This window comes from Nyctereutes procyonoides, unplaced genomic scaffold (genome assembly GCF_905146905.1).
Source record: "Nyctereutes procyonoides isolate TBG_1078 unplaced genomic scaffold, NYPRO_anot_genome, whole genome shotgun sequence".
Taxonomy (NCBI): Eukaryota; Metazoa; Chordata; class Mammalia; order Carnivora; family Canidae; genus Nyctereutes; species Nyctereutes procyonoides.
The window spans coordinates 26395159-26422356 of record NW_026575140.1 but is presented as its reverse complement, the minus strand read 5'-3'; the positions used below and the strand labels follow the sequence as shown (position 1 = coordinate 26422356).

At 53.3% G+C, this 27198-nt stretch overlaps 1 protein-coding gene across 4 annotated transcripts in view; it reads left to right on the top strand.

Annotated features, from left to right (window-relative positions):
- Positions 1–27198, top strand: part of SPSB1 (splA/ryanodine receptor domain and SOCS box containing 1) — a 69624-nt gene that overhangs the window by 18025 nt on the left and 24401 nt on the right. The window contains exon 1 of one of the 4 annotated variants that reach the window (XM_055306367.1): positions 22958–23094. The exons of the other annotated variants lie outside the window; for them this stretch is intronic. The gene's annotated coding sequence lies outside the window, so the exon portion shown is untranslated. Of the gene's footprint in view, positions 1–22957; positions 23095–27198 lie in introns of those variants that run through there. 4 annotated transcript variants of the gene reach the window in all.

Here is a 27198-nt window from a genome sequence, read left to right as displayed (position 1 = left end):
TCCATACCGACTGGTCCTGTGGTTGCATGAACTGTTGGCCTTAGGTGGGAAGCCTGTCCCCCAGCTTCCAGCCCCAGACCTCCTGGGAAGACCCTGACTGGGTCTGGGCCTGGGCGGGCCACCTGCTTTCCTAGTCCTGGGGTCAGAGGCAGGACACTCTCCTTTTCCAAGAGGTGGAGGGGAATGTGTACTTCCTGTTCCACTGGGTCAGGTGACTTCTGTTGTGGCAGCCAGACTCACCTGCTCAGGACAGGGCCAGGTCCCCTGCCAGGGATTCTAGATGCCCAAGTTGGTGTCTCTTTTTCACTGTTTCGGGGTGTCTCCCACCCCCCACTTTGGTTTTTCTTTGCTTCCCTCTTAAACTTTCAGAGCAGAAACTCCCTTCTGCAAATATTTACTGAGCACCCACAATGTGCCAGTCATTGTTTTAGGCAGGGGGTTACAGCAGAAACAACACAGACTGAAGAATGATAACCATTGTTGTCTCTCCAGAGGCAAGGACTCCCTTCTGTGTGTTGGGAGGATCTCCATCTTGGGGGCCTACCTGCAACACCTCCTCCCTCCCTCTACCCCCGTGCTGGGCTTTAACCTGCTCTCACCTGTCCTCCCCACTGTCCTTTACAGATGTGTGTGCCCCTGCTCTCTTGTTTGACTGGCAGGTCTTGGAAGGTCCTAGAGCCAGGAGACCCAGACCCCTTTGCATCTTTTCCAGAGCACATTATCGATGGGGCTTCTTATACCCAGTGGCTTTGCTCAGTGTTCCTAATGTATTAATTGAAGGAGCTGATCTCCATGCTCAGTGCCTGTCCTGGGGGGCTTGTGAGGAACTCAGGAGGCACCATGGGGTCTTGAGGGATGTGGGAATCACTGCAACACCTCCCTGGGCAGAGACCTTGGTCCTCACCATCGGGTCCTGCACCCACCTAGCACAGTGGCTGGGACACCACAAGGGCTCATTCATCAGATGAATGAATGAACCGGCTAGCCAACAACAATGGAAAAGTTAGCGTCTTTGACCCAGTCAGCTCATATTCTGCGGTTGCCTGTTGATGTCTGTCTGTCTCCATGAGAGCAGGGGCTCTGACTGCCTCCTTTGGCAGTCAAGGTGCCTAAGACAGTGCCTGGCACACGTAGGACTGAATCGGCTGAGTGCTTTTCAGGCTTCACTTGATCCCAGTTGTGGGGCTGACCACCCCACCCCCCCCAGGCTGATCATGGCCTTCTTTTAGAAGGTGCCCTGGAAGGTGGGCTCTGTGTCTTGTTTCCTTGGGGAGGATTTTTCATTTATGTCACTGGCGGTTTAAGGCCATACTCACTCTTGGGGCTGGTGGAGGTGGGTTGGAATTCTGGGATGCTCTGCTCATGAAAAGTTGGTATGACTGGGAGGGGCCACTCCCCACCCCCAGGCTCCAGGGGAAGACCTCCCCCCCCTTTAAAACAGGCATTATCTTCTCTGTTCCATTCACATCTCTGAATCCCTGAGTCTCTGACCCATTCCCCAGGCCAAGGGATGAGACGCAACTTTGGCTAGAAAAGGCAGCAGTGTGCTTATAGGTACTGACAACAGTCCTGCCCCCCTCCTAACCTTCTCTTCCAACCCCTGTGCCCCCACCCCACCCCCACCTGACAAAAGCCCTTAAACCCTGAAACATTCGCATTCCTAGGGCTTAGCTGATGCTTTTGAGTGTCGAGTTTCTGGGTTAGTGGTACAGGAAGCCAGAACTCTTTACAAAGAAAGCATGTGTGGGGTGGAATTCCAAATATCCTGGATGGCACAGGGTGGCCTCCAAGCCCCAGGGTGCACTCTTGGGAGAGAGCAGGGCCAATGTGACTTTTGCAAGAGTGCCCTGACCTTTGGCCATCACCTTGGTACCTGCCAGGGAGGAGCCTGAGCAGTCAGGCTCTTCACACCTTTAATGAACACTTACTACTCAGCCAAAAAGTGGGTAAGAGTGCATTGGAGCAGTTTAGGCAGCAATGAGGGAGGCGGACACAGCAGCTCATTAGTCCTGTCCTTCATCACATCTGAGACCCACAGCGAGAAGGTTCCCCTTTTTTTTTAATAAGCTGCTGATTGTCCCTGGACCTAGCCGTGGACTCCAGGACCAGCCCGATCTCGGCAATGTTAACTGTGAGTCATCCTGAGTCATGAGAGACAGGATGGGGGCCTTGGACCAGCCAGAAGCATGGCCAAGCTCACGGGGGAGGTTCGTTCAGCTGCAGTGGTATCTCGGGTAGCAGTTGGTGGGGCAGAGTGGGGCCAGGGAGTGAACAGCAGCAGTAAGGTCAGTGCTCGCCGGCCATGGTGGCTGCTGGGCTCTGTAGCCTCCACCCCAGTTGAGGAGCAGCCACGATGTGTCTGGTGCAGAAGGGCAGAGGCTGTCCTGGGTAGTGCACTCCTGGGAATAGCAGCGGGCAGAGGGTTTCAATACCTGCTCCCCTGAGCTCCCATCCTGTGCTGGGCTTAGTCCCTGGTACCTGAGCTCCTTTCTTGCCTTGGATTCGTCTCTGTGGCTTCTGTTTCGGGAGCACTCAGTACAAACCAGGCACCAGGACACGTGCACTGGATGGCCTAACCCTGAAGCCACCCCTGTGACACAGATAAGGTTATTGTCCTCGTTTTGCAGACAGGGAAACTGAGGACCAGAAAAATCTCAGGTCCTCGCTAGGGGAGTCAGAGCTGGGATTTGAACCCATGGTTGTCACTTCTAAAGCCCATGCCCATCTCTGATGTTCACGAGTTTTCAGTAGATTAGCATTGATTCTTCCTCCCCAATTCCTATGGTGACCTGTCCTGTCTGCAGGTGGACTTGAAGTCCTGACCGATGGTTGATTGGGAGCAAATGTCTGTGAATAAGGCCTGGGGTGACGGGGGTCCTTCCAAGCCATGTGAGAGATGGCATCATTCTCGGGGAGAGGTGTGCTTACGGGGACCCTGGGGCACATTCTGAGGAATCCAGGACCAGCTCTCGTTCCACGAGGCTGAAAATTGGAATATTCTTGGAGAACCAGGAGCACCAGAGCAGGGTAGCAGGTAGTTGTGCACGATTGGCCCTGCCCTGGCTACTCCGATGGTCAGCAGGGGGTGGAGGCGCAGCTGTGGGGGCTCCTGGGATGGGTAGGGGTGCCGTGTTGGACCATCAGACACCTCCAGCACCCCCACCCCAGCCCCCTTCCCTTTGTCGTCTGGCTGCGTCAGACGTCTGGCCTGGCAGAGAGGTTCCTGAATGGGCCTTGGAAATAGGTCACTCCCTTCCCGTGCTGCCGGCACTGACCCACATGTGACCTTCCCTGCGGCGAGTGTCTGGCTGTCACTCTTTGATGCTGTGTGCGGAGGGGCTGCGAGTGTCTGGGGGCGAGGTGCCCCACCCGACTCCGCCCCACTCTGGCCTTCGGGGACCTCAGCCCTCCGCAGCCCTGCGGATGCCCGGCCGGCCTCGTCTCCTCCCTGCGGCCCTGCTGGACAAGGGGAAATCCACACTCCTGACCTCCTGTCTGAGCGCCGACCTCTTCCTCTCCTCGAGTGCCCTGGCTGGGCCGGCGGCTCTGCCGGTCTCCGTGGAGCAGACTAGTTCCTGCCAGGTGGAGCCGAGGGGGCCTGACGGCTCCCCCCGGGCCCTTGCTGGCTCCCCAGCTCCTCCGCCTGGTGCTCAACAGTGGATGTTCCTTCCGAAAAATCACCAGGGTTTTTCTGCTCCTCCCCAAGGCTGGCTGGGGGGCAGCTGTCACTCCAGGACTGCAGGGGGAGAGCATGGGAGGTCTTGGAAGATGCTTCCCCACAGCCCGGATGACAGGGGTGACCTGAAGGTGCACACTCGACGTCTCCTGACGCCCAGAAGGCAGTGCTGGGCTGTGCGGCCTCCTCGCCGGCCTGGAGCCCTGTCTGCCATGGAGGGCTCACCTCGGGCTTCACTTTTAGTCTTCATGGAATCCAGGTGTGCACAAAACAGAGAACAGAGAACACCAGACCCATCTCCCCTCTGGGAGGGGGTTTCCTGCCCACACCTGGCTGCCTGTGTCTTTGGGCACCTGAGTCCCCTAGGCAGATTCTGGGGAGGTAGCCTTTGCAGATCTGTAAGGGCCCCTAGGCCTCCAGGAGACAAGGCCACATCCACACCACTGGTACCCCTGCTGGGTATACCGGGGATGAGGAGTCAGGTCTGCTGTGGTGCTCACAGACAGCAGGGCCGTGCAGCGTGGGGCCTCCTCCCTTCCTTCCTCCCTGTAGCTCATGTGAAATTTGGGGGGACTTTTCCTGCAGGAAGGAGAACCAGGATACAGACACAAGGTGGGGCGGAGGGTGTCACGTGCAGGCTTGATACGCACCAGCCGGCAGGGTGGGGGCATCCAAAATCCAGCTCCAGAATCCCTCCTCAGGGCACCCTGATTGCTCCCTTCAGGCATAATCTATGGGGTTTTTTTCCTGTTTCTTTTTCCTACGTTTTTTAGGGCACATCTTTTATGTGTGCCAAAGTAGGGGACCAAATCCCGGTGGATGATCACACATTCATGCTTCTCTTAGCAAGTTGGTGTGTTCGATGCGGCCAGAGGGGGCTCCAGGTGGACAGCACTTTGTCCTTTCACTGTTTGGACCCATGGTGGGCACAGTGCCAGCATTGAGTGGGGCTGTACATTTCCTCACATCACTGAATCGTGTCCCAAATCGCTGGGGTCCCTTGTGCTGCCCTCCTCTGTGGCAGGTTCCACTGCGATCCCATTGCTCACTGCGCGGTAGGCCCCCCATGAGGTCTTGGTGGGGGGCGTGGATTGTGTTCAGTGCTGCTCCTACACGCCTTGCTGTCTTCTGTGGTGTAGACATTTGGGCCCAGCCTCAGAAGGGTCCGCTCGGAAGGGCTCAGGTCCCGGACACAGTGTCCCCGACAGGGAGGCCGGCCGGCCGGGTGGGGATGGGGCAAAGTCAAGACAAAGGCCTGGTTGTGCCCTCAGAGAAAACCCAAACCTGGTTTCCCTGAGGCTGAAACTGCCAGCACCCAGCCCGCCGTGTTCCCATAAAGGGAACTTTGTGTGCAGCTCCCGGCGGGAGGAGGAGGTGGCCAGCACCTCCCAGCACCCAGACTCTCCCCGGGAACGGGTATGACTGCCCAGGGGCCACGGCCCACTGTGATGATAACGCCTGTGATCTTTGACCTCTCTGAGCCAACACTGGCGAGACGGTGGTGTTTGGGACAATAAGTCTGTTCTCCTGTCGTGGAGCCAGTGCTGTCGGATCCAGACCAGACACATTCTTTCTTGGAAAACCAAGTGGGTGGGGGTGGTAGGGATGAGGCTGGGATGGGAGGTGCCCTGTAAGCGGGTCTGTGCCAGACGGGCGCTGGGGGTGCTGTGGGAGTCCCGTCTGGAAGTGCAGCCACCTGCCAGCTGCTGCCCCTGAATGGAGGGCTTGTGTGGATGCTTGACGTGGGGACACCAGGGCTCAGCATGTGGCAGTTGACAGAGCCTGCCTCCTGCTCCCACCGCTGACTCGGGGTTTTCCAGGAAAGAGCTGCCAGTGTAGGCAGAGGAAAGGGACCAAGATTGCCTCGTGCTGTCTGGGCACTTGCCTGCCCTGCACACTAGGGTTGATTTGGGCTGTTTAGTGGTGAGCTCTTGCATGTTTGGAGACTGAGTTTTCAAGGAATGAGGGGCCTGGAAGGCAGGTGGGGGCAGAGAAGCTACGAATCAGTTGGGGGAAGGTTCTAGAGCAGTAGGGGACAGACAAGAGGGATGTCAGACTACACCTTTCAGAAGGTGGTGTAGACGTGGAGGCTCTAGGTGCTGCTTCCAGGGAGGTGGCATTTCTGTGGAGCTTGGCGGTGTGGCAGGTGGCACCATGGAATGGAAAGAGCTACTCATTCTACAAGTATTCATTGAGCATCTACTGTGTACCAGGTACTGTTCCAGGCCCTGGAACATAGAGGTGAACAAGACACCTGCCCTTAGGAAGCAAGTATTCTTGTTGGGGAACAGGTCATAAGCAAATAACCAAGTGAATGTCATTGGAAAGCTGAAAGTCATGGGAATGTCATTGGGGCATGAGGCAGGAGTGCTGGGGCCAAAGAACATTTGCCATTTAAATTCAGCTAGCTGGGAAGGCCTCTGTGATGAGATGACCTTTGAGTAGAGGTCTGATGGAACTGAGGGATTGCCGCCCTAGTGCCTGGGCCCAATGTACCTGGTACCATGCAGAGGGGCTTGGGAAGTGCAAAGGCCCAGAGGTAGGGGCTTAGCATGTGGCAGGAACAGCCAGAAGGCCAGGGAGGCAGGACAGAGTGGAAGAGGGGGAGGAGGTGCAGGAGGCTGGGCTCGGAGGGAGCCTGTGGGCCATCGTGAAACACCTGCTTTTTAGTGGGTGGAACCCTGGAGGGTCTGGGCCAAGGAGGCTGATGTTGAGGGCCAGGAGGAGGCAGTGAGGTGATGAGGATGGCTGGGTTCTGGATAGACTGAAGGTAGGACTGACAGGGTTTGCTCCCGGACAGACCAGGGTTCTGTATTTCTGTATTCATCACTTGAATATAACATGTCCGTGGATAAGCAGGGCTGCTCCCTCTGCCTTCAGTGGACATTTATCTGGCACTTGCTGTGTGCCAAACTCTGTGCTGGGTGCTTGAGCAAACCAGTCCCTCCTTCAAGGTGGGGGAGACAGGAAAGAAAGCCAGCAGCCACAGCATCTTCCCCTGGAGTGAGCCAAGCGGCAGGGCTCGGGTGCTCAGCACATTTGAGAGACTGTTTAATGAATGGAAAGAGCACACAGGTATGGAAACACACAGCGTAGGGGCATCTAAGTAACATGGGTGTGCGTGTGTCAGCCTTTCCAGAGGGAACTTGAGTTTGGTTTCAAAGTCTCCTTGAAAAGAAGCCTGGTAACCCCAGGCTATTCAGGTGCAAGACACAGTATAAGCAAAAAAGTGGTCTTCAAAAAGCTTGGCTTGTGAGTCGATTAGAACTTTCCCAGTTGCAAAAGACAGACAACCCGGTGTTAGCCTTAAGCAAAACACAACCAGTTTGCTGAACTGGATTAAGCAGCCAAAAAGTTAAGATCCAGAAGCTCAAATCCTGGCATCAGCAAGTGCCTCTCTCCGCTAAGCTTAGTCTGCCTTTTTTCCTTCTGGCCTGGTTCTCAGAAGGTCATTTAAGCAAAGGCTCCAGGATTGGTTCCGACTGGTTTGCATCCTCACCATCACAGGGGTGGGTGATGCCCCAGTGCAGTCGAGTGAGCCCGGGTGCCCACCCCTGGAGCCCAGGACCGGGAGCAGGGACGGGGAGCCCTCCTAGACAGGATTGAGATGCATCACCAGAACAAGAAACTGGGTGTGGACCGAGAAGTCAGACCCTCACCGTCACCCCTACTTGTTAGGGACACCATGCTTGTTTTTCAGCGGGTGGTTGTGTTTGTTTGGCGGGCGGGGCTGGCAGCAGGGAAGGGGTGGGGAATGAGGCCAGAAGGGTAGTCAGAACCAGGTCATGAAACGCTCTTGTATGTGAGAGTTTGACCATTGTTTTTGCGGTGGCCCTGTGCCTGGTACATTGTGGTCGCTCAGTAAACTACCTCCGATGACCTGTCTGTTTCACAGATGCCACCAGATGGTTCCAAGCAGGGAAGCAGCACCGTAAGATGAGTGAGGCCCTGGGCCACCCTGGTGGCCTGCTTGGGGTGGGGGCGGGGCGCAGTCAGGAGCTGGCCCCATGCTTGGTGCTTGGCCTGGAACAGAGGAGGCCAGGTCCCTGCTCCTGCCTCCTTGATGGCTGGGGCTCGCACTTGATCTCATGCTCTCTCCCTGGGAGGCCGTCTGGACCAATTCAGGCGGCAGAGCGGAAGCTCGTCCTCAGCTTTGCCCTGCATGCTCGCAGCCCTCCTCTTACCAGGGAGCTGTAGGCTGATGTTTGTGGTGGATGAGCAGGGTGTGTTTCTCGAAAAGCAGCCAGTTGCCCAGTGAGGCCAGGCCGCCTTTTCACTTGGGTGGCCCTGCTTCCTGGGCTGGCACTAAGCTCCCTGCGGTTGAATTTTTTCCATCATAAAACTCGAGGGAAGATGTATGTGTGTCCCTGCGTCTGCCCGGACTTGCCAGGAGAAAGAAGATGCTACAGGGGGTCTGGGGTCCATGAGGTCAGAGTACATTCTGTCTGTCCCCTGGAGTGTGGCTGGGCTGCCCCCTGACATTGGAGAGGTCACACGGAAGGTTGTCCGTGTGGGTTTGGCCTTCCCTGCCTTTGGTCTGCGGGGCCATTGGCACTCATGAGATTTCCTGGGGAACGAGGCATCACCCTCGAGAGAGTTGAGGAAGACCTCAGTTTGGTCCCAGCACTCCCCAAGGGCTGCTCAGGTCACTTTTCTGAGCCTGTGCCATGGGGACCGCCAGATGACCCTGTGGAAGCCCCTGAGGCCCTCTGAAGTGTCCATAGAGGGTCAGTGGGTGGTGTCTGAGTGGACTCCCCAAACCGCACCTCGAGCAGTGGCTAAGGCTGAGAAGGGGAGTGATGGGACCTCAGCTTCCCTGGGGTCACTGCCTGGGGCCCAGTGTTTTCCTGGTGGGTGGACTGGCCTGGGAAGACGGGAGCGAGGGCTGCTGGAGGCCCAGGTGGGAACTGGGGGGTAGGTCTGAGAACCCATTGAAGCTACTGTGCCAGAGGCAGCCCCTCCCAGGAGGGAGCCACAGGCTGCTCTCTACCCCCTCACCAGCCATCTTCCCTCCCCGGCCTGGCACAAGCGTGAACTCCAAGCCTGCTGTGTCCAAGGGGCTTTCCTCATTACTGCAGTTTGGTCTGCGTTGGCTTAATTTGAAAGACCATTGCCTCTGAGTCAAAACACAAAAATCCCCCTGGATGTGCCACAGTGCTTGCTGCTGAGGGAGGAGCTGGCGCCTTCTAGGGGGGGGGTCCCTAATCCTTCCCTTCCTGCCTGCAGCCTGGTGGCTCCTGGGTCCCAAGAGCCTGAGCCTCCTTCAACCCAAGGGTCCTCTGGGACAGGTGCTCAGGGCTGGGTGGGCAGCAGGATGATTGTGCATCCGTTGGTGAAGCTGCTGCCCTTTGTTGAGGAAGAAGCACAGCCCCCACCTGAAAGGCCTGAGCACCTGCAGGTGCTGGGTGACGCTGGGAACCCGCAGCCTCCAGAACGCCTCTCCTAAGATGGTCTGCCAAGGCAGGGGAAGAAATTCATAGCTTGATTTTTTTTTAACCTCTTCCTGTCTAATTTCTTTTTTTTTTTTTAATGTGTGTTTCATAATGTGTGTCGTCTATCAATACAGAAACACAGGAGCATAAGGTACGCATAATATCTCTTTTAGGAGATATATACTTAAACGTTTGCTAACCCGGTACATAACCGAAAAAAAGCTGGTACACTGTACTGTGAATGGGTTCTGGCTTGTGAAGGGAGGGGGCGTCCCTGGGGGTTCCAGGGAAGGCTGCGGTGGGGAAGTGCACCTGGGAAGGCAGAGCAGGTGCCTGGCGAAGGAGGGCGTGGGCAGGTGTGGTGTGGCAGGCAGCAGCATCCTGGCGCTGCTTTGTGCTTGGGCATCGTGTGTCATCGCCCTGCGTGTGGATGTGGGGGCCTGGGTCTGGTGGAACAGGCTCTTGGAGGAGTTTTGGGGAGAGGTTTGGCCCGTTTCTTCCATGGCAGACACCATTTCCTAAGGTCTGGACCAAGGGTCATCAAACTCTAAGAACCAGATAGTAAGTAATTAGGCTTATGGACCGTGTGATCTCTCCATCACAGCTATGCATAGTGAGGAGAAAAGTAGCCAGAGGTGGTTATATCAATACAAGGGCATGGCTGTGTGCCGATAAAACTTTATTTACAAAAACTGACAGTGGTTGAGACTGGCCCATGGGTCGTCATTTGCCAAACCCTGGTCTGAACTAAGGGGATGGGGCCCGACATGGCTCAGAACCAGCTGCAATCACCCAGTAAAAAGCGAGCCCCTGATCTTGCATTCACAAATGAGTGCTCCAGAGAGATATGCTTTGGGATTCGAGGAGTATGGTGGATTCTGCAGGGAGTTTGCAGAGGCGGAGCATGTAAAATGTCCCTTTCCATAACACAGCAGAGCACCCCCAACTCCAGCACACTTTTGCACCCAACTCCTTTAGAGCCGGAGTGTCATGGCAGTGAAAGGAGGCAGGGCCCCTACTCATCAGAGAATCACAAAACAGCAGTGCTGGAAGATTCAGAGGCCCTGAAAACTGGAGTCCCTTGCAGCTTGCGGCATTGTGGGCAGGTGTCTGCGCGAAGACTATCCCCTTACCTCGGGTGTGGAAGCACCAGAGTTGAACAGCACCTGCTAGTGTCTGTCCTGTAGGATTTTTTCCGAGCCTTGAAGAGGCTAATGGGTTTTGTGACTCCAGGAGGGCATAGCATATCTCCCCTTACTCAGAAACAAGTTTTCCAGTGCTTTAAGAATCTGTCTAGCCCCATTTGCAGAAGAGCCAGTCTGCTTCGACACTTTATTTTACAGCTGGGGATACCTAAGGCCCATGGTGGTCGAATGTCTTGCTCAGGGTGACACAGAGACCTGGAAATGGTGTCGGGTTGGAGTTTCTAGTCAGCTACTTCCCTCCTGGCTCGGGAGAGCTGTGGAGTGGAGGCGCCACCTCCTTGCCCTGATACAGAGTCACAGATGCGGGAGTCCTGGGTTGTGCTTCTGGCCACGGCGACATGAAGAGAGTTTTGTCCAGGGGTGCACTGCATCCGTTCATCTCTGTGTTTTCAACTGGGGCACTGTTGACATTACAGGCAGGATAATTTTTTGATGTGGGATTATCTGCCCTGGAGGTTATTTGGGGTACCAGTGGCACCTCCCATCCCTTGTGTAGCCCCCGAAAAGGTCCGCAGACATGGCCAAATGTCCCCTGGGTGGGAGGCAGGTAAAAATCACCCCACTTGAGAACTGCTGCTCTGGCTTAGTTAAGCTACTAAGTGTGGACTCTGCATTTCCTGGGATCTCTGATCAGTGGTAGGAAGTTTTGCTGGAGCTCTAACAGAGTAGATGAGAATCCCCAGGGGCCGTAGGGCAGGAGCACGAGGCATCCAGCAGGAAGCTTGAAGAGTCCTGAAGGTATAAGAACATTCACAGGTGGTTCTATTCCGCATAAGGGTCTGGTGCCCCCAATTGAGGGGTTCGTGGATGGGGAGACACAGCTAAAGAGGGAGGCAAAGGTGAAATCCTGAGTGGATGGAGGGCATGCATGCGCCCGGGGCCAAGGACTTCACGCCAGGGCAGGAGGGAAATGACTTTGTGGAGAGGGAATGATGGAGTGTTCAGGTAAGGTGCTGCGGGGCAGTGGGTGGGATGTATGAGGAGGGCACAAAGCACTGGGATGGAGAGTGTTCTGGGAGGTGAGCCTGGCAGCCGACTAGAAGGCAGTGCCGGAGTCCGGGAGACCTTGGACAAGCAGCAGGAATGACAGTGAGCTTGGGTGTGGATGGGTTCAGTGGGAGGGTCAGAACCCCCTGTTCTGTGGGTAGTGCCACTCTACAGATGTTTTATTCTCAAAACTTTGATGGTATAAAGCTTCGGAGCCTGTTCCGAGACTGATTCCCAGAGTCTAGGGGGGACGGTTGCCCTGAGTGACAGACTGGTTCAGAGTGGCACACCAGCCGATGGCCACACGTTTGTGCTGAGAAAGAGAAACCAGACGGTCTGCGTGGGTCTCGTACCACTGTTCTAAGCATTCGGGGCGTCCTTTCTCACCCATGATTGTTGAACAATTGCTAGGAGTCTCAGTTAGGGTGGGGCAGACACCAAGGTTGATTCACAGGCAAACAATATATGGAGAGGAAAGAGACGGCACCTTTGTACTTGGTTGGTTGGTTGATTGGTTAGTTAGCTGGTTGTTCAAGGTGATGTGCAACTTCCAGGGGATTCCGGAGGGTCTCCTGGTTCTGTAGTGACAGATGAGTGGGGCGACCTGACATGGGCAGGTGTGTGAGTCTAATGGAGGGGCGGGGGTGGGAGTAGCTGGTCAGAGCAAGCGAAGCGGTGGAGCGAGCCTTTCTGTGACAAAGTGAGCTGAGGTGAGTGTGGGAATAGCCTTTGGTGCCCAGGTCAGAAGTTTGGACTTGGTCCTACCGGCAGGACGGAGCCACCTTGGGCTTTAGAGCAAGAACATCCTGATGAACATCATGCATGTTCCAAGGGGATGGCATGCACATATTGCTGGGGATTTTTTCACAAGACGCTCCCAGGAGACACGACTCGATCTGAAGCAGCATTGCTTACGGCTGTCAATTCTGCACGAAAAAAATATGGAGTTTGGTGCTATCAACACTTGTGCTTTTCTGTATGTCATTTTTTTCCTTGGCAAAAATAACTTTATTGTTCCTGATTACGATGTGCACTCACCGTGAAGGCTGAGGGATATGGGATATGTAAATATACAGAAGTACAAATCGCCTGATCCTGAGGTCCCCACATTAGCCTTCTGATGCCTGACCACACACATTCGTATCTTCAGGCGGACACGTTTGGGAGACTATTTCGTGTCTGCCTACAACCCGTTCCCTTTTGTCTCTCTCATTTCCCATCCCAAACTGATGTTAACCTGGAGCATGTCTTTCCATCCTTTTTTTCACGTTGTGGTGAAGTACACATAATAAAATTTACCATCTATAGGCAGCCCCGATGGCCCAGCAGTTTAGCCCTGCCTTCAGCCCAGGGTGTGATCCTGGAGATCCGGGATCGAGTCCCACATCAGGCTCCCTACATGGAGCCTGCTTCTCCCTCTGCCTGTGTCTCTGTCCCCCCCACCCCCCGCCCATGTCTCTCATGAATAAATAAATAAAATATTTTTTTAAAAAATAAAATTTACCATCTGTCTTCATCCTCTTGGCTTGCTACAAGAGAATACCGCAGGCAGGGGACTTAACCAACAAACATGTACGTCTCAGAGTTCTGGAGTCTGGACATCCAAGATCAGGGTGCCGGCAGGTGTGGTTTGTGGTGAGACCCTCTTCCTGGCTGGTACACAGTTGTTTTATTGTATACTCATGCGGCAGGGAGAACGATCATCTCTTTGGGGTTTCTTTTTATAAGGGCACTAACCCCATTCACCATCCTCTTCACCTCAGCACCTCCCAAAGGCCTGATCTCCTCATATGATCACATTAGGGGTTAGGATTTCAACATATGCGTTTCTGGGGATGCACACTGAAAGTCCATAGCATGTCTTAACCATTTTTAGGTGTATAGTTCTGTAGCATTAACCATGTTTACGGGGTTTTACAACCACTGCCAACATCCATCTCTAGAACTCTTCATCTTGTAAAACTGAAAATTTGTCCCCAAAAAACAACAACTCGGTATCCCTTATACTCTACCCGCCCCCTGCAAACTCTGGTACCCACCATTCTAATTTCTTTTTTTTCTTTTAAAAATGCAATTTTATTTCTGAGTTTTTAAAAGCTTTATTTATTTATTTGAGGGGAGACCAGGGGAGGAGGAGGTGAGGGAGAGATTCTTCAAGCAGGCTGCTGGCCAAGCATGGAGCCCAATACAAAGCTCCTTCTCATGACCCATGATATCATGATCCGAGCTGAAATCAAGAGTCGGACAGTTAACCGACTGAGCCACCCAGGTGCCCCTATTTCTAAATTTTAATGTGAACAAAAATTTTAATATTTGGAGCCATTTGTAGGGTTCAAAATTCAAAAGGCATAATACAGTAGATAGTGAAAAGTCTACCCCTCCCATCAACTCCTGTTCCCCAGATACCCTGGTACCCTCCATAGAATGTCAAATATAGTCATTTTCTTGCGGAGGGGGGTCCATACAGATCTGCTGTGTGTATGTAACCTTGCCTATAATATACTCTACTTCTCTTTCTCACTGAAACGGTGACACCTGTATTATACTGCATTGTACTTTGCTTAGAAAAAACAATCTTGGATCCCTGGGTGGCGCAGCGGTTTGGTGCCTGCCTTTGGCCCAGGGCACGATCCTGGGGACCCAGGATCGAATCCCACGTCGGGCTCCCTGCATGGAGCCTGCTTCTCCCTCTGCCTGTGTCTCTGCCTCTCTCTCTCTCTCTCTGTGACTATCATGAATAAATAAATAAATAAAATCTTTAAAAAAAAAAAAGAAAAAAGAAAAAACAATCTTGGGGCTTATGCTGGGGCTTCCACACCCTCCCAGATCATTCCCTGCCACGCCCCATGTTGACCCCAGTCCTGGGGGCTGGACCAGTGGACCATGTCGAGGGACTCCTTTTCCCTCTGGCTTCCGGCTGGGATCAGAGAAAAGGAGAAGAGTGAGGTCAAGATGGACCCTGTCTCAGTCCTGTGAGGTCACCTTGGGCTGGCCATGCCCGTCCACGGGCCTCTGCTGCTTTCCAGCATACCACTAGGTTCTTCGAGAATACCTTGTGCTCAGGTTGGAAGTTTGTCCTTTGGTCATGGAGTGGGTGACAGCCCGCTCCCCTAACACCCAATGACAGCAATCTCCCCTTCTGCGCTTCTACGTGCCTGTCGATACCTTTATTATTATTATTATTATTATTATTATTACTATTAATTTTTTGTATAGAACAGTTTTTTTAAAAGTCATTTTTAAAATTTGTTTTTTCATCATAGTAAATATACTTTGTTATCCCCATTGCCCCCACCCAACTGCCACTCTACTTTTTATCCCTAAGCATCTGACTCCTCTAGGAACCTCAGGTAAGGGAAATCATACAGAATTTGTCTTTTTTAGGACTAGTTTATTTCACTTAGCATAATGTCCCCCGGGGCCATATGCATTACAGCGTGTGACAGGATTTCCTTCCTTTTTAAGGCTGAGTAGTACTCCGTTGAGTGGGTGCCCCGCATCTTGCTTATCCATTCACCTATCAATGGTTTCTTCTGCTTTTTGGCTGCTGCAAACAATGCTGCCATTAACACAGGTGTATAGATACCTGCTTGAGTCTCTGCTGGCAATCCTGGGCATATAACCAGAAGTGGAGGTGCTGGGCCCTACAGTAAATCTACTTCTAGTTTTTTTGAGGAACCACCGTACTGTTTCTGCAACACCTACATCATGTTACGTCCCCGCCAAGACCGTACAGGGGTTCCAATTCTCTGCGTCCTTTCCAACATGTTATCTTCTAGTTGTTTTTACTTTGACATAAATCTCTTACTGGAGGTTGATACACCCCAAGTACCTAGCTCCATACCGCCCTGCCTGCCCAGTGATATATATGCATATATCTTTGGGGACAGCATTATTCTATTAAAACAGGCTCACCTTTCGTGGTCCCCATGACTCTTCTCTCTGAACACATGTGGAAATGTCTCCAGATTCACTGGTGTGGTTCTACCTCATTTTTTAATCTTAATTTTTTTTAATTTAAATTCAATTTAGTTAACATATAGTATATCATTAGTTTCAGGGGTAGAGTTCAGTGATTCATCAGTTGTGTATCACACCCAATGCTCATTCTGTCACGTGCCGTCTGTAATGCCCATCCCCTCCACTCCACTCCCCTGTAGCAACCCTGTTTGTTTCTTAGAGTTAACTGTCTCTTATGGTTTGTCTCCCTATTTTCATCTTATTTTATTTTTCCTTCCCTTCCCTTATGTTCATTTGTTTCTTAAATTCCACATGAGTGAAATCATATGATAATTTACTTTCTCTGACTAACTTATTTCACTGAGCATCATACCTTCTGGTTCTATCCACGTCATTGCAAATGGTAAGATTCTTTTTTTGATGGCTGAGTAATATTCCATTGTGTGTGTGTGTGTGTGACTTATTCTTTATCCATTCATCTGTGGAAGGGCATTTGGGCTCTTTCAATAGTTGACCTATTGTGGACATTGCTGCTATAAACACGGGGGTGCAGGTGCCTCTTCGAATCACTACGTTTGTATCCTTTGGATAAATGCCTAGTAGTGCAATTGCTGGGTCATAAGGTAAACCTTATTTTTGAAATTGCTGTGTACTGGTTCATGGTACAGATGTGCCAGAGCTATCCACTTGATGACTCTTCCATCCATGACAATACACTTAATTTTGAGCAGCAGACAATGGCAGTGTCTCCGTAATATATACCCTATGCAGACATCCTTACTACGGCCACTTTTATCCTTGTGGGCCCAGGCCCCAGGAATGCAATTGCTGGGATGATTTCTGTTTCGATTTTGTTTCCCCAAAGCTGCATGCATTCAGACCATACTGGCCGCGTGGGTGCCAGCTCCTCCCTCCCCACCAGCAAGATCTCTAAATTGACTATTTAAAAACCTGGGGGTAAAACGGATAACTCTATCACTTCAGTTCTGTGGGTCTCTGTGTACCAGGGAAGTCTGGCATCTTTCCATACATGTTTATTCACCATTTGCATTTACTTTTTCCCCAAATTGCCTATTCACATCCTCTGGCCATTTGACCGTTGCGCAGGAAAAGGACCAGAAGCGCATGTGACAAACCGTTGACAACTGTTCATTTTAGGTGTTGAAAATACACATCCCTTTTATACATTTTTGAATTAGACATTTTCAAAATGAAGGAAGCCATCTACATGAGAGCGTTTCGGGAAGATTGGTTGTGTGGGCTGGGTCGAAGAGACGCTGTGGGCAGAGAGGCCAGTCTGGGGACTCTTGCGGTCTCCTTGCCAGTGACGGTGACTTAAACATGAGAGTGGGGACAGATTGGAGCAATTACGGGGGCAAGGAGTTTATACCATTTGGTGCTAATGTGGGAAGCCAAGAAGAAGAGTACGGGGAAGTAAGGGGTTTGAATCTGGGAGGATGGGAGGATGAGGAGAGAAATTGGCAAAGATATAGAGGCCTTGAGTCGGGGTGGGGTAGGGGGAACTGTGGGTGGGGGCAGGGTTGCCATTAGAGAGATGCTATCTGCTGGATGTGTCAAGGTCAAGGGGGATGCTCCCTAGAGCCAGGAGAGCAGAGGACCCCTGGGAGGGAGGGACTGTCCAGAGCATCTGTGTCTAAGGAGCAGGAGGAAGAGCTGGCAGAGGAGCCGGGGTGGGAGCCTCGCCCAGCGCGAAACCAATGTTTCAAGGTCAAGGACACGGTCCGTATTTTCACACGGCTGAGAGATGGAGAAGATGCTGTTTTAGGCTGTTCGATTTATTGATGAGGAGGTCATGACTTTAGAAGAACACTTTCCCCTGAAGTGCCTGGGGCCCCACGACAGCTTGTTAGGCTCAGCAGCCTGAGCGTGTGGAGGGTGACAGAGGCCACAGGAAGTGTGGGTGGTGGCAGGAGCGGGCAACGAGTCCATGGCACACCCTGGGCTGGTGGCCCTCCAGCTCCATTTCCGCACTCGTCAGCCCAGAGCCGGCACTGAGCCTCCCTCGTGGGCCGTGCAGGGTGCCCACCAGCCCAGGTGTCTCTCAGGTCTCTAGTCCCTGGTGGAATCAGCCAGAAGCCGCCTTTCTGTGAGAACCTCGAGAACCTTTGTCTCCTTGTTGCAGCGTCTGTTCCCAGAGCAGCCCCAAGGGACCAGGGGAGACATGAGTCATTTCCTGGACAGCAACCTATCCCAGCTTCTTAGCCATTTTGGGCTCGGCCTTCCAGAAATTATCTTCTTCTTCTCCAAGCCCACTTATATCTCTTGCTGGTCCTGCCTCCCCATTGGGTTTGTGAGGCACCCCCAGTGTGAAATAGTGGGGGAACACCCCCACCGCCCACCCCCCCACCCCCCCAGACTGGGCCTGGAAGCAGCCTGTCAGTATTCAGGCCTTTCTTTTCCTTATTCTGAGAAGAAGGGAGGTTGGCAAAAAAGTCTCAGGAGCCCGTTAGCCAAAGAAATGGTGACATTCTATCTCTGCTTGGACCGATTTCCCCCTCTAGTTTGGCTCCTTGGAAAACAGCTCCATGTGTGGACAACCTTGGCCACAGTTGGCTGAGGTGGTGGGGATGAGGGGCCACAGCCAGGGATGGCTGGCCACATCCCTTTGTTCAGCATTTGTTCTGGTAGCTCAGGGTAGAGGGGACCCCTTTTTCCTCACTTAATTTTTCTATGCCTCAGGTTTTTCTTCCTTATTTTCAATAAAACAAAACATTTTTTTTAAAAGATTTATTTTAGAGAGAGCGAGCAACTGAGCACATTCACAGAGGGGAGGAATAGAGGGAGAGGGAGAGAGAGAACCCCAAGCAGACTCTGCACCAAGCTCGGAGCCCAAAGCAGGGCTCAATCCAATGACCCCCAGATCATGACCTGAACCGAAATCAAGAGTGTGACGCTTAACCAAGTGAGCTACCAAGCGCCCCTAAAATAAAGCATTTCTTACATAAAATATACATAAAATTTATCGTTTTTACCCCTTTTAAGTGTACAGTTTGGTGGTGTCAAGCACATTCACACTGCTGTGCAGCCCTCACCACCATCCACCCACAGAACTCTCTCATCTTCGTCTTCCCAGACTGAAACTGTGTCCCCATGAAACACTAACTCCCCTTCCCTTTCTGCAGCCCCTGGTGCCCACCATTCCCCTTGCCATCTGTGAATCTGAGTACCCCAGGTGCCTCATAGAAGTGGAATCACTAGTATTTGTCTTTTTGTGACTGGCTTATTTCATTGAGCATAATGTCCTCAAGGTTCATCCGTGTTATAGCACGTCTGAATGCCCTTCCTTTTTAAGGCTGAATAATATTCCATTCTATGGATCTTCCACAGTTTGCTCACCCACGCATTCATCCATAGACACTTGGGTTGCTTCTACCTCTTAGCTGCTGTGAATAATGCTTCTGTGAACGTGGGCATACAAATATCTGTTCCAGACCCCACGTTCAATTCTTTTGAGTATATGCCCAGAACTGGAGTTGCTGGATCATATGTTAATGGTAATTCTGTGTTTAAATTTCTGAGGATTCAAGGGACATCTGGGTGGCTCAGCAGTTGAGCGTCTGCCTTTGGCTCCGAGCGTGATCCTAGAGTTCTGGGATCAGAGTCCCCACAGGGAGCCTGCTTCTCCCTCTGTGTCTCTGCGTCTCTCTGTGTGTCTCTCATGAATAAGTAATTTTTTTTTAAAAGTCTTAAAAATTTTTTTGAGGATTCACCATACTACCTACCTCAGCAGCTGCACCATTTTCCAAAAAAAAGCATTTTGATTGGATGGTGGTTTGTTTTTTTTAAGATTTTATTTATTTATTCATGAGAGACAGAGAGAGAGAGAGAGGCAGAGACACAGGCAGGAGAAGCAGGCTCCATGCAGGGAGCCCGATGTGAGACTTGATCCCAGAACTCCAGGATCCCACCCCTGGGCTGAAGGCAGGCACTAAACCGCTGAGCTACCCAGGCATCCCCATTAGGTGGTCTTTAAGATCTCTTTGTGCTTGAAAAGAAAGTAATGGTTCTCTGGTTCTGTGGTCAGTGGCTAGAGGATGATCTTTGGAGTTAAGATTTGACCACTTGAATATCATGTGAACAACAATTATTATGCATCAATATGTAAAAAGTGCAAAGTTCCCCAAAAATGCCCCCCTCACAGTGAGGTCTGCGTGAACATCCGGTATTGTTGAAGGATCCACTATGTGCTGGGAAATGTTGGCCTCTTCACGTCTATTATTGTCTTTGATTCTCTCAGCCCTCTTGCAGACTACATATTTGTTACTCATGCTGTTGGTTGGAAATAGTATTTCTTGGGTTGATAACTCACTTCAAATTTTGTTTACCTAAAACAAATATTCTCTTTCTTCCTTCCTGGTTCTTAACCTACCTCCCCCAAAGTAAAAGAAAGAAAGCAAGAAGTATTTAGGGGGAAGGCACACAAGAGGCCACCTCCTCTACCAGGGTCCCCAAGCCTGGAGACAATAAAAGGGCATCACTTGCTGTGTTTATGGAGCCACTGCCCCTCATGGCACTTTTCATTAAGCAGAGCAACTGTAACTGCTCCATGGAAAGAGAGGATATTCATTAGCTTTCCATTTAAAGTGCTTTCTGGAAGCCCAGGGGCAAGATGAACTTTCTGATCTGATACCTCCCCAGCTGGTCCGAGTGCCTGAGTCCTGACCCCCTATAGTGGCATTCAAGGCCCTTGCCATCCTGCTCCAGACCCTGTCTTGCGCTCATGCTCGCTAATTATTGCCATAAATGCTCCTGCCACTCTAATCACTTGACCTCCCTTGGGTTCCCAAATACGCCATCACCACTGTCCAGGTTCTCTGCCCAGAGTGTCTCTCCTGCCTGCCTCTCTCGGCTCATCTCGCCCCCCACCTGTCTCTGCAGCCCTGCAGGTCATACACCTGCTTCTGCTGTGACTCTCCCACAAGGCTCCAGGCACCTCTGGTGTGTTTGCCTCGGTCTCCCCACCCAGGCTCTGCCTTGCCAGACAGGCAGACCATCACATTTGCTGGACAGATCATTGTAGTTGAAAAGAACAAGGCTGTGTCAAGAAGCTTTTTACTTTTTCCTGATGGTTTATGTTTTTCCTCTAATGTGGGAGGAGAGAGACTACAAAGAGAAAGCCAGTTTACAGGTTTTTAAACAGAAGACACTGCCCAGTGACTTCTTCCCTAGCTGAACTCCTGTTGGGGAAAGCAGCAGTGGTCCCTTGCCCCAGTGTGGAGTCCTCAAGGGAGACAGAGGAAAGGGGCGCTCCCAGGTGGGTCTGGGGTCTTAGTCCAATGAGTCTTGGTCCTTTCACTTCCCCCATTCAGAGCAAAGTCCACACCTGAAGGTCTAGAAGAAACTGTATCAACTCAAGGGAGCTGGGGAGGAGCTTCCTATAGTTTCTGTCTGGCTGTCCTAGAAACGCTCCATTTCAATTCCCAGCATGTCAGAGTGGGGATCTCAGACTAACCCCGCAGTTCAGCACCACCCCCACCCCCACCGAGAGAACAGCTCCGTGACAGGGGCAGGGTGGGGCGGAAGTTGGCCCCTGGTCCCTCTCAGACAAGCAGAGACTTGGCCAGGTGGGGCAGAGAGACTGGGAGCTTGGCTCCGATACTCAGGGGAGCCAGGCCTTCACCTCCAAAGGTACTGGTGCCTTTTAAAAGGAGAGGGGGCACCGCCCCCAAGCCTCCAGGCCTACCTGGTGGAGCTGCCACTGCCACTGGTCCCCTCTCTCTCCCCAGAGCCAGTCCCCAAACAGGAAGCTTGCACCTGGCCAGGTGACCCCTCCCTTCCTGGCCGTGGAGCCACTGGCCTGCCTGGTCACTGAGGTTGTCAGCTTGTTTTAACTTCAAGACCTCCCAGGTTTGAGAACAGAAAATCCGCTTTGTGCAGGGAAGGAGCAGAGCAAGGCTGGGGGTGGGAGGAGGTGCATCCCAGCTCTCTGCTACCCTTCTCCCCTCCGGTCATGGGCGCTAACCCTCCTGCCTCGCATGGGAGAGGTTCCCCTGGTTAGCAGCCCCTCTGTGGGCAGGTCCCACACCCATCCTCAGCCCTGCCCTCCTGATGGGGACACTCTAGCCAGTTGGAGTCCCAAGTGGACATTTGTTGAGGGTTTGAGGCCTCCAGGCCCCTGCCTCCTGCTCCCCGTGCTTCCTTTCCTGCCTCATCTTGTGTCTCTCTGTGTCTCTCTGTCTATGTCTCTATCCCTATCTCTCTGTCTCTTTCTCTATCTGTGCCCTAGGAGGCCCCTGAAGCCAGGGTGGGGTCTTCCAGCCTGAGACCAGCATGACTTCACTAAGACTGGGGAAAACCTGACTCCTGTGCCTGGTGGGGTGGGAGGAGTGGGAGTGGGGTGATTTCAAAGGTAAGACAGGTATTCTCATGGCTCTTCCTTTTGTTGGGGGTTTGGACCCACTGCCCCATACCTTCTCCAGAGTTAGCAATCTGTCCCCTGGGGGGAAGTGAGGGATGCTCCCACCTTCTCAGTGTGGAAGTAGGGAGAGAAAGCAGGGCTTGAATCCGTGCTGGAAGATATTAAAGGCTCGGTATAAATCCACAGTGGGGGAGGGAGGGAGGGAGGAGGGCATGGGCCCCTCCCCCACCACCTGGGGGACACCTTGAGACTGGGGTGAGGAGTATCACTCAGCACTTCCCCTACCCTATTTCCTTTTTTTTTTTTTTAAATATTTTATTTATTTATTCATGAGAGACAGGGACACAAGCAGAGGGAGAAGCAGGCTCCATGCAGGAACCCTGACGTGGGACTCAATCCTGGGTCTCCAGGATCATGCCCTGGGCTGAAGGCGGCGCTAAACCACTGAGCCACCGGGGCTGCCCCCCTACCCTATTTCCACTAGTATATCCCTCCTGTGAATTTCTGCTGTTGGGGACCTGGGACGTAACTGAGGCCCCAGCCAAGAGGTGCCTCTGCCCGTGGGTGACCCAACTGCCTGGAGTTCTGGGTCTCCTCTGACAGGAGGCAAATGGGGATCAGTGCCCAGACTGGGCCCGGAGTACCCCCTGAGGATAGCCTTGAGGGTCTGGCCATGGTCTCGGTGCCATCCTGGCCCATTGCCTGCCAGCCCCAGCTGGAGCCCAGTAAGCTGGTGAGTTTCTGTTCGTTTCATGGCAAGTTGTTTGGGGACAGGAGAGCTGGTCATTGCCAGAGGGGGCTGGGAAGGGGATTCAGGGGACAGTGCTGTCCTGAGGCTGCTCCTGCAGGCTGGGCTGGGGTCTGGGGATGTTACCTCCACAGCCGCTGCCAAGCTGGGCCCATCTGTCGTTTTGAAACCTCGAAATGGGTATAGTGTCTGCCTGAGATCCTGCCTCTGCCCCGCTTCCTCTGTGACTTCAGGCCTTGCTTTTCTGGGCTGCCCTGACTGGGGTGGAGGGAGGCTCCCTGGCTCTTGGGGAGGGTGCAGCAGTGCAGCAGCAGCAGGAGGAAGGGAATGGGTTACAGAGTGGCCTCCCATTGGGCCCACAGCCTCCCTTCTGGAGGGCTTTTAAAAACTGGCCTATAACCTTGTAATTGTTCCCAGCAGCGAGGAGCGAGTCAGTGGAGGAGCGGCTCCACTGTTTGTTTTGCCTTCTGTGTTCTCCAGGCCGGTGGTAACCAAGGGCCGCTTCCCCTTGGTGACGGTGGAGCTCACTCAGGCCAGGGCTGATCCAGCCCCAGCGAGAGAGGTCTGGGGGACCCACAGACCCGGGCCGCTGGCAGGGCTGGGGGCGCTGCCTCCTCCGCTCCCCCAGCCTTGAGGGCCCGTGGGCTTCTCTCCCAACGCCTTCCGCAGGCCCTGGCCCCAAACATTCCAGAACTCTGGATCTGCCGGTAGGTGTCCTGGAGACTGTGAGGCCACTTGCTGGCGGGCTGTGTGGGGCGGCTCTCTGGCAGGGTTGTGGGCCTCAGCCAGGATGTCACTTGGGGCCACAGGGGCCCTGCCTTCTAGGTTCTGGCAGGACCCAGGATCTGGAGGTGATTCTGGCAGAGGTTTTTGCGGGAGCAGGAGATGTGCATGAGGCTGACCCGGGAAGGCTCTGTGACCAAGAGTGCCAGGACAGACAGGCGGACTGGATTCCAGCAGGTGGGGTTGTTTGAAGTGAAGGGGGGGGGGTCGGCACTGCAACATGTGTGGCCGCAGGAAAGTGTGAGGCTCCCAGAGAGCAGTGGCAAGGCTGGCGTGGGTCGCTGGTGGATTGAGGATATTTGGAGAGCTGAGGACTTGAGGGTGGGTAGAAGGGAGCCCCTGCCGGACTGTGAGCAGAGGAAGGGCTGGAACAGTGTCACCAAAACCTGGGTCTTCCCAGACCCCAAGTGGCCGGAGGCTTCTAGAAGGTGTGGGCCAGGGAATCTACAGCCCCTTTCAGGTGCCCCTGCTCTGGTGGGTCTGGCAGTGACAGACTCTTCCCCGTTACTTCTGTGAGACTTGTCGGCTTCTAGATTTGGTTTGTTAGGAGCCAGGTGCGTTCAGGACTGCTTCCTGGAGAGGCTGGACGCCCTCCGTTTGCCTTCTGCCGCGTTCCCTCAGCCCCCCGCCCGGGCGCAGGTCACCTGGGGAGGGCCCGAGACTCTGCACTCCCAGCCAGCTGCAGGTGTAACCGGAAGCGGGGCGCGGGGTGGCTGGCCCTGGCCCCGAAAGCAGCTGTGTCCTCAGGGAAGGAGCGGACTGCTCCGCGTGCAGGGCCGCGGTCGTGTCTGGTTTCCCAGTTGGGGGCCAGGAGAGGGGCGCGTCCTGTCCGGCGGGAGAGGCGGAGAGGCCGTGGGGGGCGGCGTCACACAGATGCCGTCCACCAGCCCAGCTGCCGATACCATTAAACCTCGGTGATTCACCACGCTTCAGGGGAAGGCGTTGTGTTAGAGGACCGTGGGTCCTGGCCGCTTGTTTTGTTGGCAGGTCCTGCTGCCTCAGCAGAAAAGAGGCGCTCTCCATATGGGAACGGAAACCTGGGACTGCCCTAGACACAGCCGCTGTTCGGCGGGAGAGGAGCCGTGGCAACTCACCGCCTGGCCAGGAAGGCAGTCCCGGGGGGGGGCCCAGCCACAGCAGGGGGCGGTAGCACAGGGTCCCCACACCTGGGTCTACGGTCTGAGCTTCCCTGTGGCTGTGACCTTGGTGGGGGGGGGCATCCTCTGCCCCCTCTCCCACCGGCTCCCCGTGAAGGTAACCTGCTGCCACCTGTACTTCACGGCAAGTCCAGCTTGCAGAGGAAGTACCTTTCTGAAAGCGGTCGAGGTGTGCACTTGTGGGGTGCACCTGCAGCCTTCACGGGGACCCAGGGCCCCATGGGACCTGGCTTGGCTTGGATGGCCCATCCTGGGCTGGCTCACGTTTCCCAAGTTGTTCAGACAAGCTTCTTCCTCCCTGTGGCCTGATTGCCCCCCTGCCCCACTAGCCCATTCAATGGATATTGGGCCAATTTCCCTTTTTCCCCACTTCCCCTTTCTTCCTTTTGTGTTCTCAGATGTGATATGTAGGATGGACTCAGCCCAGATCAAAGTTGCTTCCCCTAGAAACTTCTCCAGATGTGTGTGTCGTGTGTCCCGGCTGCTGGCCTCAGCAGAGCCCAGGACAGCCACAGCTGCCACCCTGCCCTGGAGCAGGCGCAGCAAGGGGGGTGGCGCATTGGGGAGCCACCAGGGAGTGTCTGGCAGAGGCAGGCAAAACCACTGCTGGCCTTGGGGCATTGGCACCTGAGGGCTTCCCGAGGAGGCCTCTCCCTGCATTAATGAGCTTGAGATGGCCAGAGGCAGCCACCGAGCTGAGTCATGGACACCCCGAGGCGGCTGTTCTTTGGGGCTGTTCTATGACTGCATTCCACCACTGGAGAGCTACCAGAGATGCTGTCCCAAGAAACCCTCCCAGCTTCCCTCCCTCCTTCCCTCCCTCCCTCCCTCCCTCCTTCTCCTCAAACCCCTAAATTACAAATGCATCGCCAGTGTTGGGTCTTTATTAAGTGCCAAGCTCTCTATGGGCTCCTCATTTGGTCCTCAGAGCAAAGCCATGGTGCCAAGCAGTCATGCCCCTGTCATTCCAGTGGAGGACGCAAGGCTCAGAGGAGGGCGAGAGCTTGCCCAAGGTCTCCCAGTTCATGGAGCTGAATCTTAAACCCAAGTGGCCCAACTCCAGACTGCTTGTGTCTTCTCCATCTTTGTAGGCACTTGGTAAACAAGTTGCCCTTGACTGACCCTGTTGCAGTTCCAAGAAGTCTTGGATGGAGGCACTGGGGCTACTCAGATGATGATCCCAAGGGGGCCATCTGGGCCCTTGGGGTCATTGTGGTCCATCCACATTTTGTAGATTCGGGAACTGGATTTTTCCCCCCAGTGTTTCCAGTTTGGATGTAGTTTAGAGAGAGCTAACAAACTCACATAGACTGGGGTATAAACCTGAGGTAATTTGTTTACATACAGTAAGGAGTAGGACAGTCAGGTGTGCTAAAGATTTGTGTTCGCCTCTGAAGGTAACAAATGGGAAGCATAGAACCAGAGCTCAGGGAAACCTGTTGCATGGCCCTCCTGTTTTGTAACCAATATCTGCTGTCCCCATCGGGGCAGATGTAACAAGAGGGTCCATAGGTTAGGCCGCCATCTTCCCAGGCTCTGGGTCTGTGTCCTCACTCACCACTAGCTTTTTTAAACAAGCCCTTTCTCCAACAAGCCCTTTCATTAGACAAGGCCTAATGTCACCTATTGGGTTATAATTCGTTTTGGTTACGCTCTGGATCCTACCGCTTCTACCACCCTCCCAAGTTCAAACAACATCCTTGCATTGACTCTTCAGCTGGTCTCCCTGCCTCCACTCTGGCTGCCAACAACCTCTTCTCAACACAGCAGCCTAACAGGATCCTGTTAGAGCAGAAGTCAGACTGTGCCCCCTGCCTGCTCAAAGCCCTCTGCTGGTTTCTCATCACACTGAAGACAGAATCCAGAGTCCTACTCTGGCTCACAGGGCCTGTGTGCCTGCCATCTGCAGAGCTCTTACCCTGCCTCCTTCCACAGCCTCCCCTCCCTGGGCTCTAGCCATATGGCCCCTCTGTTATTCTCTCAACATACCAAGCATGCTTCCACCTCAGGGCCTTTGCACCAGCTGTTCCTTCTGCCCAAAATGCACTTCCTCTGGAGCAGGCTCATGCTTTCTCCATTCATGCAGATCTCTGTCCATATATCACAGTATCAGAGAAACCTTCCCTTACCACCTATTACCATCCCTTGGTCTGTTCTCACTACTCTGCCTTGTTTTTCTTTGACCTGTATTACTTGACCCTGCATTAGATATTTACTCATTGACACTTATTTATTGAGCACCTACTCTGCCCCAGGCACTGTTCTAGGCATGGGAGCTGCCACAGTGAGCACAACAGATAAAAACCTTTGTCCTTGAAGCCTGCATGAGTTGTTCAAATGATTGCTATCCATCCCCCACACACTAGACTAAGCTCCACAAAGGCAATGGTTTCTACTATGTACATTGTAGGTGCCTAATATTTTTGGAATGAATTCTGACCTTAAGGCACCTTACTTGGATTTGGCTGTTTCCCAAGTGTTCATGAGCTGAACATGTATCGACCACCTCTCAGGTTGGATCACTTCTGTGGTGACTGTCCTGCTGATTTTGCCCATTCTTAACCACTTTCCACCGAGGGAAGATGCTCTCTGGCAGCATAGGTGGGGCACTCTCCTACTTTCCTAAACACCAACCATGTGCAGCCCATACTTTTGAATTTTCCACTTAGTTGAGGTACTCAGGGACTAAGAAACGAGGAAAGGGTCTTGGGAAGCTGGTGCCCCCCAACCCCCCAGGGCCTAGCAGGTTAGTATGCAACCTGGATATTTTGTAACACCTCTGTATGCACATAGACCTTGAGGGTGGTTGTTTTTTGCCCAACTTTCCATGTTTTATATGAGTGAGTCCAGCCGCAGAGGGTCGGTGGGAGA